Raw genomic sequence first — 17115 nt, forward strand, 5'->3', positions numbered from 1 at the left:
TATTTTGAAAATGTTCCCTGCACCCAGGCCAAAATCAGCATCACTAAAAACAGATTATCTGGTCATTATCACATTGCCGTTTGTGGAACATTGCCATGCATAAATTGGCTGCCATACATCCTACATTATAACAGTGACTACATTCCTGGCAGTCTTGAAAGACACTGAATAAATGCAAGTGTTTCATTTTTTTTTCTTTTATTACCGTCATTTTAATAGACCACAAAGGGAAAAATAAATACAGTTAAACTAAATTACGGATCATGATTTTCTTTTGTTAGGGGAGATCACTTGTTAAGAGAAAAAGAAACAAAACTATCATCAAAATATTACTGTATTAGTCAAGTGGATCGTCCTGGTTTGGGGAGTTAAAACAACAAGAACAAGCTGCACCAAGATGCTGAAATTAAACTGGGAAAGGTGGGATTTTGTACCCGTGTTCACCAGGAGCAGAGATGGTGACATAGAACATAGAACAGTACAGCACAGTGCAGGCCCTTCGACCCTCAATGTTGTGCCGAGCTTTGTCTGAAACCAAGATCAAGCTATCCCACTCCCTATCATTCTGGTGTGCTCCATGTGCCTGTCCAATAACCGCTTGAAAGTTCCTAATGTGTCCGACTCCACAATCACAGCAGGCAGTCCATTCCACACCCCAACCACTCTCTGAGTAAAGAACCTAGCTTGGACATCCCTCCTATATCTCCTACCATGAACCTTATAGTTATGCCCCCTAGTAACAGCTACATCCACCCGAGGAAATAGTCTCTGAAGGTCCACTCTATCTGTCCCCCTCATTACCTTATAAACCTCTATTAAGTCGCCTCTCATCCTCCTTCGCTCTGAAGAGAAAAGCTCTAGCTCCCTCAACCTTTCCTCATAAGACCTACCCTCCAAACCAGGCAGCATCCTGGTAAATCTCCTCTGCACTCTCTCCATTGCTTCCACATCCTTCTTATAGTGAGGTGACCAGAACTGCACACAATATTCCAAATGTGGTCTCACCAAGGTCCTGTACAGTTGCAGCATAACCCCACGGCTCTTAAACTCCAACTCCCTGTTAATAAACGCTAACACACTATAGGCCTTCTTCACGGCTCTATCCACTTGAGTGGCAACCTTCAGAGATCTGTGGATATGAACCCCAAGATCTCTCTGTTCCTCCACATTCCTCAGAACCCTACCGTTGACCCTGTAATCCGCATTCAAATTTGTCCTACCAAAATGAATCACCTCGCACTTATCAGGGTTAAACGCCATCTGCCATTTTTCGGCCCAGCTCTGCATCCTATCAATGTCTCTTTGCAGTCTACAACAGCCCTCCACCTCATCCACTACTCCACCAATCTTGGTGTCATCAGCAAATTTACTGATCCACCCTTCAGCCCCCTCCTCCAAGTCATTGATAAAAATCACAAATAGCAGAGGACCCAGCACTGATCCCTGTGGTACACCGCTGGTAACTAGTCTCCAGTCTGAAAATTTTCTATCCAACACCACCCTCTGTCTTCTATGAGATAGCCAGTTACTTATCCAATCAGCCGAATTTCCCTCTATCCCACACCTCCTTACTTTCTTCATGAGCCGACCATGGGGAACCTTATCAAATGCCTTACTAAAATCCATGTATACGACATCAACTGCTCTACCTTCATCTACACACTTAGTTACCTCCTCAAAGAATTCAATCAAATTTATGAGGCAAGACTTACCCTTCACGAATCTGTGTTGACTATCCCAGATTAAGCTGCATCTTTCCAAATGGTCATAAACCCTATCCCTCAGGACCTTTTCCATTAATTTACCGACCACCGAAGTAAGACTAACCAGCCTATAATTACCAGGGTCATTCCTATTTCCTTTCTTGAACAGAGGAACAACATTCGCCACTTTCCAGTCCTCTGGCACTATCCCCGTGGACAGTGAGGACCCAAACATCAAAGCCAAAGGCTCTGCAATCTCATCCCTTGCCTCCCAAAGAATCCTAGGATATATCCCATCTGGCCCAGGGGACTTATCGACCCTCTGGTTTTTCAAAATTGCTAATACATCTTCCCTCAGAACATCTACCTCCTCCAGCCTATCAGCCTGTATCACACTCTCATCCTCAAAAACATGGCCCCTCTCCTTGGTGAACACTGAAGAAAAGTATTCATTGATCGCCTCTCCCATCTCTTCTGACTCCATGCACAAGTTCCCACTACTATCCTTGACCGGCCCTAACCTCACCCTGGTCATTCTTTTATTTCTCATATAAGAGTAAAAAGCCTTGGGGTTTTCCTTGATCCGACCCGCCAAGGACTTCTCATGCCCCCTCCTAGCTCTCCTAAGCCCTTTTTTTTAGCTCATTCCTCGCTACCTTGTAACCCTCAAGTGACCCAACTGAACCTTGTTTTCTCATCCTTACATAAGCCTCCTTTTTCCTCTTGACAAGATATTCAACCTCTTTTGTGAACCATGGTTCCCTCACTGGGCCATTTCCTCCCTGCCTGACAGGGACATATCTATCAAGGACACGCAGTATTTGTTCCTTGAACAAGCTCCACTTTTCATTTGTGCCTTTCCCTGACAGTTTCTGTTCCTATCTTATGCTCCCTAATTCTTGCGTAATCGCATCATAATTACCCCTCCCCCAATTATAAATCTTGCCCTTCCGTAAGGCCCTATCCCTCTCCATTGCAATAATGAAAGACACCGAATTGTGGTCACTATCTTCTAAGTGCTCTCCCACAAACATATCTAACACTTGGCCCGGTTCATTATCCAGTACCAAGTCCAATGTGGCCCCGCCTCTTGTTGGCCTATCCACATATTGTGTCAGGAAACCCTCCTGCACACACTGTACAAAAACTGTCCCATCCGAACTATTCGACCTATAAAGGTCCCAATCAATATTTGGAAAGTTAAAGTCACCCATGACAACAACCCTGTGACCTCCACACCTATCCATAATCTGCTTTGCAATTTCTTCCTCCACATCTCTATTACTATTTGGGGGCCTATAGAAAACTCCGAACAACATGACCGCTCCTTTCCTATTTCTAACTTTAGCCCATATTACCTCAATAGGCAGGTCCCCCTCGAACTGCCTTTCGGCAGTCGTTAAACTATCCTTGATTAACAATGCTACTCCTCCACCTCATTTACCACCTTCCCTACTCTTACTGAAACATCTATACCCTGGAACTTCCAACAACCATTCCTGTCCCTGTTCTAACCATGTCTCCGTAATGACCACAACATCATAGTCCCAAGTACCAATCCACGCTCCAAGTTCACCTACCTTATTCCGGATGCTCCTTGCATTGAAGTAGACACACTTCAACCCATCTTCCTGTCTGCCGGTACACTCCTGGGACCTTGATACCCTCCTCAGTACCTCACAACACTCAACACTGGCTTCTGGACTACAGGTCATTTTCCCATCCCCCTGACAAATTAGTTTAAACCCCCCCGAAGAGCCGTAGCAAAGTTCCCTCCCAGGATATTGGTGCCCCTCTGGTTCAGGTGCAAACCGTCCTGTTTGTACAGGTCCCACCTTCCCCAGAATGTGCTCCAATTATCCATGTAACTGAAACCCTCCCTCCTACACCATCCCTGCAGCCACGTGTTTATCTGCACTCTCTCCCTGTTCCTCAACTCGCTAGCACGTGGCACCGGCAACAAACCAGAGATGACAACATGGTTTGTCCTGGCTCTCAGCTTCCACCCTAGCTCCCTAAATTCCTGTTTTAAATCCCTGTCCCTTCTCTTACCTATTGTACCACGACTTGTGACTGTTCCCCCTCCCCCTTAAGGATCCTGAAAACACAATCCGAGACGTGACGTGGGCGCAAAATCTCATGAGAACTGGAAAATGAGAATCTTGCTGGCGAGATCTCATTTTCAGGTGTTCCCCACCTCCCGCCAGTGATGTAAAGAGGTTCCTGCCCAGGATGGTCGGAAACCTCATTTCAACACATTTAAATATCATTAGCAGGCTTCACTGCTACATTGTGCCCCCACATTAGAAACCTCCCGCTCACCGACGTCACGTCATGTTGATGAGGTTTACATCAGGTTTGTAAAAGCAGGAACGAGGTGACATGAACCTGCTAGGGGCACACAGGTAAGTATAGACCCAAAGGGAGATGGACATGCCCAGGCAGTACCCTGACACCACCCCTGGCATTGCCCCCAGCAATCGCCATTGGCTTCCACTGAGCATCTTTGAAGGAAGGCCAATCCTCACCTCATGATGCCACTGGGAGTTTACTTTGCTTTACCTGGTGGTCTCCCCACGTAGTGCGTTCCAGTGCTGGTAAAATGTAAGCAAAGGTACAAAATGGCTATTAATAGGCCAGTTAATTACTTTAATTGTCCACCTGCTTTCAATTGGCAGGCAACCAAGCCACTGCTCTTCCCACATTTCAAAGTATCCCATGGCAGTGGGAAGATGTCGGGTTCCTGCCTGCGGCCTTCTTATCACCATTCTGGCAACCTGCCTCCAGAGAGCTCGGAAATCCCTGCTGCCATTCCTTCAGCATAAACCGACCAGAGGAGAATCCAGAATGGACTAATCTACATAAGATCCAATTTGCAGCACATTAGCTGAGAAAAGAAACATTAAAGTCCTGCCTTTATCCGAGGTGCTGTAGCAACAGAATTCAAGGGCATTGGAGACCATTCTGCTTCAAGGAGTTTGATCTGCAGTCTAATCTGGTGTCGCAGATTTTGAGTCTGCATTGTCGGTACGTCTGTTATATAAAGGTTGGTTGAGTGGACTCAATATTCATGAATGACGGGTAAGGGAGCGGCGGGGGAGGTATTATGAATGCAGAGGGATTTTTTGTAAATTTTCAGGGTTGTTCAGCAGAGTCACTATGCAAGTCATTCACTCCTCTCTCATCCTTGACTGGAAGGTGTTCCTGCTCCTGCCTCACCTTCACTTTACCCTTTCACCTTCTCCAAATTAAGACTTTTCTGTCTGGCAGGTTTGTACAGGATGCAGTACACAGTGTGGAATCTCTTCGTGGAACACATTCTAGGGAGCTCTGGGACCGGTGTTTCAGCAGCACTATAGTGTGCTCATGTGATGCTGAATATGCCTGAATAGACAGAGTGTTGCAACTCCCTGCAGCCTTCTGGAGCAGCACCTGCTGCCTGCTGAACCAGTGAGCCATGCATTGTAAAAGCCATCACAGTCATTAACTTTGTTATCACTGATTAATACCCAGTCTGCTACAAGAAGCATCACCCATATCTTCCAGTCTGCCGCACACAGCTGCAGAGATAGGCAATAATCCCCAGCTGCCAGGGCTAACCTGAAAATGCCTGTTTTGCTCATGAGTGGTGGAGCGCCATAAGTAAATGTGACATTGGACCCCTCGTACAAGTCCTTCCATGTGGGGGGCAAGGGCTGAAAATGGATGGGGGACGGCGCAGGGGCACTTTTGTATGTCGCAGACTGAAAGCATATTCAGCTGCCTGAGCACCTCACACAAACTTGCATCACCTTGATTCTGGAATCAAAGACGAGCTGATAGTCTATGGAATGGCAGCCCTTCCCTATGCTGCTGGCTGGTTTTTCAGGTCCTTCATATCGAAGTGTGTATTGTCAATGATGCTCAGATGGGAGGGAAACCAGCCACTGCTGTAAATCTTCACGTTTTTTTTTGCATTGACCTGTTGAGATTAATGTGGAAGGGAATATATTGGTTAGCCCTGGCAGCAGGGGATTATTGACCATCTCTGCAGCTGGCGTGACCTAATAGAGGTGTATAAAATTATGAAAGGCATAGATAGGGTGAACGGTGGGAAGCTTTTTCCCAGGTCGGTGGTGACGTTCACGAGGGGTCATAGGTTCAAGGTGAAGTGGGGGAGATTTAACACGGATATCAGAAGGACATATTTTACACAGAGGGTGGTGGGGGCCTGGAATGCGCTGCCGGGCAAGGTAGTGGAGGCGGACACACTGGGAATGTTTAAGACTTATCTAGATAGCCACATGAACGGAGTGGGAATGGAAGGATACAAAAGAATGGTCCAGTTTGGACCAGGGAGCAGCGCGGGCTTGGAGGGCCGAAGGGCCTGTTCCTGTGCTGTATTGTTCTTTGTTCTTTGTTTGTTCTTTGTTCTGTGTGTGGCAGACTGGAAGATATGGGTGATGCACCTTGTAGCAGACTGGGTGTTAGTCAGTGATAACAAAGTTTATGGCAGTGGTAACTTTTACAAAGCATGGCTCACCGGCCCAACAGGCAGCAGGTCATACCCAAGGAGGCTGCAGAGAAGCTGCAACATTCTTTTTGCAGAAGCACAGCCTTCTCATCCACTGCACTTGAGAAAAATCTGAGAAACAGACCCTTGGCCTGTACACTCCATGTGATGGGTACGGCCTCCTGGTCCCCACCCCACGCCCCACCTGCTGTCTTCCTAAAGGCCTAGCTGCTGCTGATTCTGGGTTACTAACTGCTGCTGCCTCTCTTCCTCCAACTATTCCTTTATTAAAATACAAATGACAATAATAGCATCCATGATAGAAAGGCACAATCTGAAAGCTGGAACTTTCTTGCCAACAGTATAAAAGCATACAGACCCTATAATCCAATTGCAATTGCAGATTCATGTCCCTTTAAGTATCCTCAGTGACCTGGAGAGAGCATCTTGTTAGATATTGTTGTTCGGCACCAGTCAGCTCTTTCTCTATTTCAAGTTTAACTCACATAAATGTGCTATTGGACCACAATTTGCACAAATGTATTCAGCCTCTATCAGTCACTGATGGGTGTCATGCAACTAAAAGTACCACACTGTTAAAATGGCAGCTATTGGTAACGTAGCAGGAAGCGCACAGTAAATACTCAATTTTATTTGCCTTACCACCTCATTCCCATAAATTCAAGCGCTGAAGGTTAAAATGACCACTTATTTGTTCAGCATCCTGAGTGTAATATACCAAATTTTGTGCACTGCACATAATAACAGGTGCGCACAGAACTAAAAAGTGATTTTCATTCAACGCAAAGCCTCAGACAAGTTTATTTGTAACTGTGAGATATTGATTGTGTCATTAAAGCACTGTTAATTGCACATTGCTTTTTGATAATATTTAAGTAAACATTGCAATGAAGTTATTGTCTGAAATTAGATGACTCATCACAAATTATGATGTAAGTATCTGCAATAATTTAGTATCATTAATCAGCGAAGCTTTGGAGGAGAATGTATTTGGACACTGGTGACTAATTACAAGATTTTCACATTCCCTTCTTTCTGAAATGCATATGCTGCAGTATAGATCTCATCCAATTCCAATCAATCAATGTATTAAATAAATGGCAGCAGAGAAATTCGGATCACAGCCCACGATATCCAGAGCTTGCAACATCCCTCAGGTTATATGAAATTTGTCACCTAGAAAATTACATAACTCTCACTCCCAATGAGAAATGTATGAAATAATAACTTAACAAATTATACTAGATGGGGTGGAACTTCAAAACCTAAAGCAAGTACTTCAATTAGAATAATTTTATATCAAACAGATCACAATACGAATTTTACCTCCAGGGATATAAACTTCTATAAACCTGAAACAAATTCTGCACTATGAGCATTTCCAATTGAACCATTTAATTGCTTTTACTAAACGCTCACATCAAACATGATTTATGTTGTGATATTGCTTTAAGAGAGAATATGTTAATGAGTAAGTAGCAGGATGTAAACTGTGACCAGCAGTTATTGTTCAGAATAGCTTTCGATTTGGCAAGCAGCATGCGGTGTGAATGAGTTGCAGCTGTTAACAATAGTTGTTGAATCTTTATAGTAAAGCTGTCTGTTTAGCAATCCTGTACCACAACTTCAGATAAACTGAACCTATGTTTAGCTTGTGAGGGGAGGTAGTGGCTTCGTGGTAATGTCGCTGGACTAATAATCTGGACTCCAGACTAATGCTTTAGGGTCATGGGTTCAAATCTCACCACCAAATCCTTCCTCAAATCACTACAATGGCAGCAGAGAAATGAGGATCACAGCCCACGATATCCAGAGCTTGCAATATATCTCTAAAGTTATATGAAATTTGTCACCTAGAATGAGGAATGAAACCAGATGAAATACCCGGCATCGACCTCGGCACCAGGAATGACAATGGCACACCCGGCATAGTTCTCCTTGCTAACATCAGCGGGCTTGTGCCAAAATTGGGAGAGCTGTCCCACAGACGAGTCAAGCATAGTCATACTCACTGAATCATACCTTATGGACAATGTCCCAGACACCACCATCCCCAAGAATGACCTGTCCCAATGATGAGACAGACCCACCAGGTGGCAGCAGAGTGGTGACCATCGGGAGGGATTGCCCAGGGAGTCCTCAACGTCGACTCTGGACCTCATGGAGTCTCATGGCATCAGGCCAAACATGGGCAAGTAAACAGCGTGGTTTCCACCTGTTGCACTACCACCACCCACCTCAACCCCATCCCACCACCCTCAGCTGATGAATCAGTGCTCCTCTGTACTGAACACCACTTGGAGGAATCACTGTGGGTGGCAAGGGTGCAGAATGTGCTCTAGGTGGGGGACATAACTGACTTAACTAGTGGAGTCCTTAAGGACCTAGCTTCTAGACTGGGTCTGCAACAGGTGGTGATAAACTAAGAAGAGGCAAAAACATACATGACAATATTGGTAGGATTGCAATCCCATCTTCACATTGAGGATGCCCTCATTGTGTTGTGTGGCACAACCACTGTGCTACATGGAATTGACTTTGAACAGAACTGAGCATCTATGAGGCACTGTGGACTATTAACAGCAGCAGAATTATATACAACCACAATGTATAAACCTGCCTCTGAACCAGAAGCTCCGGGTTTGAATTCCACTCCAGAATTTAATGGCCAAGGAAGGTGCATTCATAATGCAGCCAACAGATTGAATATCAACCTGCAATAGCTATATAAATACTGTGGCAGTGAATAACTCACCTCTTGACTCCCCATAGCCTGTCCACCATCTATAAGGCACTAGTCAGGAGTGTGTGGAACAAGCTCCACTTGCCTGGATGAGTGCAACTCCAACACTCAAGAAGTTTAACACCAACAGGGCAAACCAGCCCAATTGTTTGGGACGCCATCCACAGTGGAAGCAGTGCGTAGCATTTCAAGATGCACTGTAGCAATTCACCAATGCTCCTTCAACAGCACCATTTGCAAGTTTCCCTCCAAGTTACACACAGCCTGACTTGGACTCATATCACCGTTTCTTCACTGTCGCTGTGTCAAAATCCTGGAACTCCCTTCCTAACAGCACTGTGGGTGTACCTATGCCATATGGATTGCAGTGGTTCAAGATGGTGGATCACCATCACCTTCTCATGTTGATAAATGCTGGTCTAGCCAACGATGCCAACATCCCGTGAAAGAATTTTTAACAAGTGCGATATGAGATTGGTATATTTGTATTCAGCTAACATAGAAATACAACATGGTGAGCAGCAGTAGTTCCTCCTAAACAAAATAATGAAGATCTGAAGATTATATGAAGAGCCACAGATAAGATTTTGTGCTGTATGAAGACTCTATACGCATTGAAGACACTGGAGGCTGAGTCCCTCTACAGACAGTGTTTCACAGAGCAGTAAATACCTGATTTATGGGGTGGCCAGATCAGTAGTGAAAGAGGAAGTCCAATTTGGATCATGCAGCTGATTTTGAGTCAGGAGGTACATAGAATTATTGTGACACCCTTGGGTGCCATTCCCATGCAATTACAGAAAACAGAAAAAAGTCCAAACTCCAACAAAGAAAACAGAGGGAGAGAAAACAAAATCCGTACAGCAGCTGCATTTCTGAATCTCCCCAGAGATGTGCAAGGGGATTTGGAGTAGAGAAGCTCCAAATCCCCTTGCACATTAACATCATTCATAAAAGCCAGGGAACATTACAAAGATGACCACTAAATTCCCCAGATGTCCTCTCCAAATGTAAGCTTTTTCGGTTCATTTATCACAGAACCAGATAGACAAGCCTTGTAAATAAAGATTGCCATTGGAAATGAGGGGTTGCACAGAGTCAGTGCCTCGGGCACGTCCGAGGGAGATCAGAAGGGTCCAGCCCAGCTGTGGGACTTGCTGGAGGATCAGCCTTGTGTAAAGGTGAACTTTAGAATGCACCATTTGGAGCTGATGGCTCACAGCCACAAGGACAAATTGATCTGTTTGTCAGCAGGTGCAGTGATAATGGGAAGGACTGTGATTTTCTTGGAAGTGGAGATGTCTGAACGACTAATACAGCTGGTTATAGCTTCAGCAGCCACTGAGCTTTCCAGAAAGATCCTTCGGAGAAAAACAAAGGTCATAATATTGATGCACTGCTAAAACGTGGCAGAATATAGGAAGCCACTGTAGCTGGACAACAGCCCCTGCAAGCATTCGGGGCAAATACCAGTGTTGGCGTGGTAACCAGGATACAGAAAGCAAACAAGTCATGTGGGAAGTGCAGTCTGCTGCAGCCACCGAAAAGGTGTCCTGCATTCCGAGATCTTTGTAAGGCAAATGGTGGAATGAGCAGCCCATAGGCTGCAAGCAGCCCGCAAAGCCCCTCAGAGTGGCCCCCAGAAGTAGTTTCAAAAATGCCAGTAAGTGCAGTGGAAGATTCAGAAAGAAACTGCTTTTCCAATCATCGGTGATTCCTCTCTCATGTTTGCTGCTGATAAGCTGACAAGAAAGGCAGCCAGCCTGGTCAGGATCTGCACTGACCCAGTTCACCTAAATAAGGCACTGCTGAGACTCCATCATCCCATGAAGACAGCTGGACGGGTCATAGCCATCATGCCCAACTCTCAGGTTTTCAGAATCCTGATACAAAATAAATCCTGTGGGTGAAGAATCTTCGAAGTTCGGTACAGTCATGTCTTCGGCTGGCAGATCTTGCTTCCGCTGCATGCCTGTTGGCATCTCCACCGTTAGTGAGATCTCGCAATGGTCTATGGAACAGCGTGTTGCAGGCCAACCCTTTGAAACCATCATCGCTGACATCCTGGTCTAGGGTTGTATGATGTAAGAACATGATGCATGTTTGCGTTTGGTCCTCCATAGAATCAGGACTATACAGTTGAAGCTCAACCCTGCTCAATGGAGATTCAGGGTCAACCAAGTTCCTTACATGGGCCACCTGCTCACAGCCAGTAGTGCAAAGCCAGATCCAGGTATGACAATGGCTACTGAAAATGTCCATTCCTGAGGACAAGCATACCCTGCAATGTTTCGGTATGATGAATTACTTATCTAAGTTCATTCTCTGCTACAGTGAGGTGACTGGGCCCCTAGGTCAGCTTCTTTACCAGGAAGTCAGATGGTGTTGGCAAAAGCTTCACACTGCTGTGTTCAGCAAACTCAAGGATCTGGTCACAGCCCTCCAGTGCTACAATAATTTAATGTTTGAGCCCCTGTACTCTTATCAGCAGAAACCTCCCAGCACTGAGTTGGCACACACTGCATACAGAATGACAGACCAATAGCCTTCTCATCAAGGGCTTTCACTGACACTAAAACTTGTCAAGCCTAGATCAAGAAGGAACTCCTTGGCTTAAACTTTGCACGTCAGAAATTTCATGACTTAATCTGTGGCTGCCCTGCCAACATTATAACTGATCAGCCATTCATTACTATACTTAAAAGACGTCTTCTTACTGCATCACCTGCAGCAGATGATATTGAGGCTACAATGCTACAGACTCAAGAGTCCTCTATAAGCGCAGTAAGGAGTTATAGCTCACTGATGCCCTCTCCAGGGCTTACCTAGCCACCACTGACCAGGCAGATCGTGAGGTGCACATTGATATCATGATAATTCAAGTACTGTTGTCCCATAGATTTAATAAACTCAAAGCTGCCCTACAGGCGGATCTCACATGCAGGCAGCTACAAGACATCATTACGAAGGGCTAGCCCAAGTCATCAAAGGAGCTTCCCACAAGCTCCGCACCCTTTTCGCTATGAGAGAGGAGTTAACCGTGCAAGATGGACTGTTACTGTGTGGCCAGTGATTCGTCACTCCAACTCTCTGCAGAGGTACTACACATCAACTCCACCAAGGGCACCGAGGGTTGGAAGCAACAAGGTATAGAGCAATAGAATCCTTGATTTGGCCCTCTGTGTATGGGGTCATGGAAAGGGAAGTGTCCAGATGTGCTCGATGTAACATACACAGGTTTTCAGAATCCTCATCAAACCAAACCATTGCACCTACATGTGGTCCCGGATCCATGGCCATTCACGGCGACAGACACGTTTGAAAGGAACGGTACATAGCACTTGGTCCTGACTTGTACTCTGGTTGGTATGAAATTGACAATCTGCCTGATCTGAAAAGCAACACAATCATCGGCAAGCTGAACATATACTGCCACGCCTGGCATTCCCCAGAGGATGATGATGGAATCACTCGGCACTTTGTCTTCAGGGAGTTCAACGACTTTGTGCAAACATGGGACTTTGCGCTCATCACAAATAGCCCCCTCTACCCACAATTGAATGGTCTGACAGGAGAGGCAGCTCAAACCATTCTCGGCCATGACAAACTGGCCAAATGTTGCCCAAGTTTGCGCCCTGTACATTGTAAATAGTTTATAATCTGTCACTGCTGTCTTGCACTGTCATATGTCTGGAGTACCGGTTGTGCCAACTTAAACAGGGATGATGTAGACAGTGTGGTCACATGTAGATCAGGGTGATATGGACACAGGAAGTGACATGTCAGAAGCGAGGGAGTTCTCCCGCAGCATGGGCAGACACTCAAAATGTAAGAGCTGCTGAAATTGTTGAATAATCTCTTCTGCTTTTTAGTCCCTTGTCATCAGTCTCTACATTCCAGTAACCTCTACACAGATGTCACAACATAGCATTTAAAATGAGGCTGCATATCAGTTTAGCCTGGATGTCCCCGATTCAAACTATGCAGATTTCATGGCAGTAAAGCACATGTGTAATCCCTTTATGATTTTAGGTTGTTTTTTGATGTTAACACACGGAGGCACCATGGATCTAAAAATTGAAACCAGATTACACCTTAATGCTGACACACTGTTAACAGCTGGAAGTGCAGGTGCAGACTGGCAAATCTTAGATGTTGTACTGCATATTTCTATGAATAACAGAATGTTTCTCATGGTATCTGTTTATGCAATTAGCGCATTTTTGTGTTAATTGAGTTTAGTGCATTCCATTCCATTATTGAGTTCATTTATATTCCCTCTTAATGGTGCTCAATGTAGAGTACCTACCTCTATACAGGAAAAAATAACATCTTTGAAAACATTTTTTAAAAGCATCACCCTTGCTACTCCACATCAGTGGTGTTAATTTCTGGCAACATTCCCAGGAGAGCCAGAATAGCTCAAACGTAATCAATGGGCAGCCTCAGAGTCAATCAAGAATCTAGGCAATAGGAAATCATGTTAAGGGCTAACAAAGTTTATTTCCCACTCTGGGTGGCTTTTCCCAGTCAAGCATTTCTCCCTACAATTGGTGCAATGGAGTAATGACAGTCACTTCTCTTTCTAACAGGTATAACCAAAAAACCTTACATTGGAGGGATGTTCTGCTCCAGGAACCCGCTGGTTAAGGATAGAACTGGAGCCAACCTTTACACATTTTTATAAGCATTTATTTACAGAGTTACACATTACAAGCATACACCTCCTAACACAATAATTATAGTTTTCACCTTTGTCAACTTATAGGGACATAAGTGAATTCCCACTTAATGCCCACTATCTGCATACAACTAAACACAATTAACAAGGAATATTGCACGCTCTTATAAAATAGAAGCATTTTAAAATAATAAATTTGGAATAAGTCAATTATATTTTTCACAATATACTCTGAAAAAGTCCTCCCCAAGAAAAAAGTGCTTGCACGGACTGGTATTTAGATTTGTATTTATTTGTAAACTATGCAATGAAACATGATAATAAAAATTTATCACATTGAAAATATCTTTATATCATTGATATAAATACAAGTTCCTTAAAAAATTCCTGGCAGCAACTTATACCTTCACAGATGGAATATTCAGAAAATGTAGGAGTTAAATTTTCACCTTGGGCAGAGCTTGGGCAGAGCAGACTGACCATTCATTGTAGAATCAATGTGAATGGACAGACAAATCACTCCACACGATTGCCAACCAGGCACACTGGATGAAAACAAATATTTCCTGGAAATGCGATCAGTAATTGCAACTGTAAAAGAGTTTAGATTTGGGAGAGAATTTTAACGTAATGCTTTGCCTGAAAAATTACAGACGCCAGTGTTCACCACTTTAAGGTGTCTTTGGCACAGAAAATAGAAGTGACCTGGAGGAGGAATCTATAAGCATGAAGATGGGACAGGCTAAGAAGATGCAGTTGAAAAGAAAATCTGGTCAAACTGGGATCAGTATTTTTTGAAGCAAGCAAGATGCTATCAGAATTTACTTCAGTTGTGGTACTGCATAATACTTCAAAAAGCTGAATAATTAAAATGTTGGTTATAGTGAATCCAAAACACCATGCTGTAATAGTTTATGACCTACATTGTGTAGGTTAGATTGTGTATGTGCTTGACTACATTATTACATTGGTATGCTTGGAATATATCATCTGTTGGCGACAGGAAATCCTGTCACTTCTGATGACTAAATTTGTAAATTAGTAAGATAACCTCTACATTTTAATGAGCAATTGGAACTTCATTTGTGCTCATTTGCTCTTAACATTCTTAGTGTGGGATTGAAGAAGTGAGCTTACTGTCCAATTTTACATTCGCAGTTGTACAATCCAGCAGCATAAACCATAAAAACAAGTTGCAGTACAGGAAGTATAGACCTTGCCAGGTGAGCCAAGGCATGTCCTGCACCTTAACCACCCTAATTCTGCCATTTCCTCACAGGTTTTTCATATTTGCCCATTAGGCAGCAAGGGAGATGTCAGGAGGGCTCTAATGCATTCTCAATTGCTACCATCCCAACAACAGCTGTCTACTGTAACAATACGTTGCTTCTTCCTCTCATCCTGCACACTGTGTTCAGTGGGCTGGTAGAGGGAAAAGACTGAATACATTTTTGTCAATGAAAATTATTTCTCCCCTTCAAATCTTCTTTCATTAGTACAGCCCATAAAAAGGAGCTGTGCTGGTTGTGATGGACAGGGACAACACAGGGGAATTAGGATATGTGGAAATTGAAAACATTGGCCGACTTTTCTGCCTCTTTTTCTAATGTACCAAAGCTTCATTTACTGATTCACTCACTGCAGCCACACTGACAAATAAAAACCTTGACAGGGAATGTTCTAGGAGCTGTTCCCAGTCTGTCTCCATGATTTTGCCCGAACTGCAGCTGGAAACCAGTTTACACTTCTCAACAAGGTTTTATCCCCAAGGACAAGGAATGAAGAAAGTACACTGCAAAGAGCAGTCAGTTATTTTTATCACTCCACAATCAGTTCAGAAACATATACATTGTGCAATTTAGCCACTGAATTTGACAGGAATGCACTCGGTGATCCATAGGACCTGACAGAGCAACAGCAGATGGTACAGCAAAGCAGATGAAGGAACAAGCTTTTCTTTTCTTATCTTTTCATAGAATCCCTACAGTGCAGCAGGAGGCCATTCGGCCCATCGGGTCTGCACCGATCACAACCCCGCCCAGGCCCCATCCCCATAAGAACATAAGAACATAAGAAATAGGAGCAGGAGTAGGCCATCTAGCCCCTCGAGCCTGCCCCGCCATTCAATAAGATCATGGCTGATCTGACGTGGATCAGTACCACTTACCCGCCTGATCCCCATAACCCTTAATTCCCTTACCGATCAGGAATCCATCCATCCGCGCTTTAAACATATTCAGCGAGGTAGCCTCCACCACCTCAGTGGGCAGAGAATTCCAGAGATTCACCACCCTCTGGGAGAAGAAGTTCCTCCTCAACTCTGTCTTAAACCGACCCCCCTTTATTTTGAGGCTGTGTCCTCTAGTTTTAACTTCCTTACTAAGTGGAAAGAATCTCTCCGCCTCCACCCTATCCAGCTCCCGCATTATCTTATAAGTCTCCATAAGATCCCCCCTCATCCTTCTAAACTCCAACGAGTACAAACCCAATCTCCTCAGCCTCTCCTCATAATCCAAACCCCTCATCTCCGGTATCAACCTGGTGAACCTTCTCTGCACTCCCTCCAATGCCAATATATCCTTCCTCATATAAGGGGACCAATACTGCACACAGTATTCCAGCTGCGGCCTCACCAATGCCCTGTACAGGTGCATCAAGACATCCCTGCTTTTATATTCTATCCCCTTCGCAATATAGGCCAACATCCCATTTGCCTTCTTGATCACCTGTTGTACCTGCAGACTGGGCTTTTGCGTCTCATGCACAAGGACCCCCAGGTCCCTTTGCACGGTAGCATGTTTTAATTTGTTTCCATTGAGATAGTAATCCCATTTGTTATTATTTCCTCCAAAGTGTATAACCTCGCATTTCTCAATGTTATACTCCATTTGCCATATCCTCGCCCACTCACTCAGCCTGTCCAAATCTCTCTGCAGATCTTCTCCGTCCTCCACACGATTCACTTTTCCACTTATCTTTGTGTCGTCTGCAAACTTCGTTACCCTACACTCCGTCCCCTCCTCCAGATCATCTATATAAATGGTAAATAGTTGCGGCCCGAGTACCGATCCCTGCGGCACGCCACTAGTTACCTTCCTCCAACCGGAAAAACACCCATTTATTCCGACTCTTTGCTTCCTGTCGGATAGCCAGTCCCCAATCCACTTTAACACACTACCCCCAACTCCGTGTGCCCTAATCTTCTTCAGTAGCCTTTTATGGGGCACCTTATCAAACGCCTTTTGGAAATCCAAAAACACCGCATCCACCGGTTCTCCTCCATCAACCGCCCTAGTCACATCTTCATAAAAATCCAACATGTTCGTCAAGCACGACTTTCCCCTCATGAATCCATGCTGCGTCTGATTGATCGAACCATTTCTATCCAGATGCCCTGCTATCTCCTCTTTAATAATGGATTCCAGCATTTTCCCTACTACAGACGTTAAGCTGACCGGCCTATAGTTACCCGCCT

General features: G+C 44.5%; 1 protein-coding gene across 1 annotated transcript in view; it reads right to left on the reverse strand.

The window, feature by feature from the left end:
* Positions 1-17115, reverse strand: part of cacna2d3a (calcium channel, voltage-dependent, alpha 2/delta subunit 3a) — an 838535-nt gene that overhangs the window by 567712 nt on the left and 253708 nt on the right. The window lies entirely within an intron of this gene.

The sequence above is a fragment of the Mustelus asterias genome, chromosome 3 (genome assembly GCF_964213995.1).
Source record: "Mustelus asterias chromosome 3, sMusAst1.hap1.1, whole genome shotgun sequence".
Taxonomy (NCBI): Eukaryota; Metazoa; Chordata; class Chondrichthyes; order Carcharhiniformes; family Triakidae; genus Mustelus; species Mustelus asterias.